General features: G+C 33.0%; 1 pseudogene; it reads right to left on the bottom strand.

The window, feature by feature from the left end:
• Positions 1-856: 856 nt before the first annotated feature.
• On the bottom strand, positions 857-1,438 carry LOC120616689 (charged multivesicular body protein 1b-2-like; annotated as a pseudogene).
• Positions 1,439-2,841: the final 1,403 nt, after the last annotated feature.

The raw sequence follows: 2,841 nt of genomic DNA, 5'->3' as shown, positions 1-2,841 counted from the left end.
TAAGAAATTGCCAAATAGTTTTCCAAAATAGTTTTTCATTTTATACTCCCACCAGGAATGTTGAGATACATTCTTACTACCATTTCATTTTGTCCATCTTTTCAATTTTAGCCATTTAAATGGGTTTGAAGTTAATATGTCACTGTGGTTTTTAATTTTTATTTCCCTAAAAATTGGTGATGAACAACTTTAAATATACTTATTGACCATGTAAAATGACTTTTCAGGTCTCATCCATTTTTATTGGATTATCTATTCTTTTATTACTGATATATAGGAGTTCTTTATGTTTTAGATACATGTTTTTTGTCATATGTATTGTCTTTTGTAAATAGCTTTATTGAGGTGTGATGGCATACTATAACTGCAAATATTCACAGCATATAGGTTTATGATGAGTTTGATGCATGTATGCACCCATGAAACTTTTGTTTTTCATATAAAGTACTTTATTTCTGTAGTACTTTCGTGCTAGATTTTTGTTGTAATTTTTGAGGTAGATATTTCATATACAGCAAGCTAAGACATCTGCAAATAAAAATGTCCCTCATACTTTTCAACATAATATACAAAACTGTGAAATCTGTCAAGATAGAAACTCTCTGGAATTTCTTAAAGTGCTGAAAGGTACAGCATGGCAAAAGAAAGCATTATACATAGTGTTTAAGCATTCTGTAATATATGGTGTTCTTAGTGTAATTGGAGGGCAACTTATATATATATATATATATACACATATATATATATAAAAATATTTTGTGTGTGTGTATATATACATATATATATATATATATACACACACACACACAAAATATTTCAGAAGCTGGTGAGTAAATAAAAGCATCAGTTTTTTAAATTATACTTGATCATGTAGATGAGCAAGTCTCTGTGATAGTTCATCCTGTTCCGTGAAAACAACACCTGTGCCAACAGATCCTATCTGACCCTGTGGTAGCTCCATACTGAGATCAAGGCCAGCTTCATCTGCCATTTCTTGAAGCAGCATGTCCACTTGGTTTTGTGGTAGCGTTAAGATTGTAGTCCTACGCGTTGTGTCTTCCATTTGTTGTATTTAAACATCTGGTGTTTCAAATTGGGATTCAAATCTGTCATCAGGGCAGAAGTCTTTTCAGAGTTCATACTCCTCAGTGCAGCATCCATAGACTTAAGAACACCTGCCATGGACTTGGTTCCCTTGCCCATTGTTACTGCAGTTTGCACTCTGGCTGCCACAGTGTCAACTCGAGCACTCATTCTCAAGAAAGTAATTGCTTGGGTCTTCTGGCAGATTGCATTACCACATGTATTCTTGCCACTTCTGTATTGCCTTTCTGAAAAGACTTTAATCTTGGCCTTTTTTTCTTTATCGCATTTCTCGGTATTCCTATGTTTTTTTTGCTGCAAAGTTCAAGTTACATAGGTGTTTCTCCATATTCAACACCGTAACATGACTTTTATCAGGAGATGACAGCCTAAGGCAGTGGCATGGGTTTGATGGGAGGATGGTCTGAGTGCCGTCTTAGTTCTGACTTGTGACCAGCCGGGCTCTGAGGATTGTGATCCCACCTATATCCATGAAACTTTGACGAGGATCAAGATAATGAACATATCCATCACCAAAAAGTGTTTTTCATGAAGCTTTGTAAACCCCTAAGATAATGAACGTAACCATCACCAAAGTGTTTTTCATGAAGCTACTGAAGTGCTTTCAGCCACTATAGATTAGTTTGAAATTTTTGAACTGTGTAAAACTAGAGTCATACAATATGTAATCGTTTGTATCTGGTTTCTGTCAGTCAGTATACTTTTGAGATTCACACATGATATTGTGCATATCAATTGTTAGTTCCTTTGTCTTGGTGAGTAGGGTTTCATTGCTGTGACCATTCATGGACAAGTCTTTGCACAGACATATATTATTTCTCTTGGGTAGATATTTAGGTGTAGAATGGCTGAATCATAAAGTTTCTATTTTTTTAGAAACTGCCAAACTGTTTTTCAAAGCTTTTACCATTTCACATTCCAGCCAGCAGTGAATGAGACACATTCTTGCTAATACTCTGTATGATCAGTTTTTAATTTTAGCCTTCCAAATAGTAGTGATATCTCCTTGTGGTTTAAATTAGTATTTTCTTTATAATGAATGATGTTGAACATCCTTGCAGGTGCCTGTGTGTCAAATGTATATCTCTTTTGATGAAATGTCTGATAAAATCCATTGCCCATTCTTTCCATTTGATTGCTTGCTATCTTAATATTGAGTTTTGAGAATTCTTTATACAATCTAGGTACAAGTACTTTATCAGGTATATGATTTGTAAATATTTCCCAGTTTCTGCATGTGTGTGTTTGTATATGTACTTGACAGGATATTTTGTAGAGCAAAACTTTTTAAATTTTACGAAAGTTAATTAACTATGTATTTTTTAAAGGACTGTGTGTTTGGTTTTGTGTCTAAGTAATTTTGACCCAAATATTTCCTTTCACATTGTTTTCTAGAAATTTATAGTTATAGGTTTTACATTTAGGTTTAGCATGCATTTTTAGTTAATTTTTGTAAGTATTGCAAGGTATAGATTGAAGTTCATGTTTTTACATATGGATATCTAAATGTCTCAGCACTATTTGTTGAAAAGACTATAATTTGTCCACTAAATTATCTTCACCTTTGTCAAAAATCAGTTGTCCAAACATGTGTAGATCAATTTCTGGAACCTCTGTTCTGTTAATCTATTTATTTATACTAAAACAGCACTATCTTCATAACTTCAATGTTATAATAAATATTGAAATCAGATAGTGCCATCTTTTTGAAAGTTTTAAAGACTTTTTTGATGTTTT

The sequence above is a fragment of the Pteropus medius genome, unplaced genomic scaffold (genome assembly GCF_902729225.1).
Source record: "Pteropus medius unplaced genomic scaffold, Ma_sr-lr_union100, whole genome shotgun sequence".
NCBI classification, from domain to species: Eukaryota; Metazoa; Chordata; class Mammalia; order Chiroptera; family Pteropodidae; genus Pteropus; species Pteropus medius.
The sequence above is the reverse complement of the archived record's forward strand: the minus strand, read 5'-3'. Positions and strand labels throughout refer to the sequence as shown.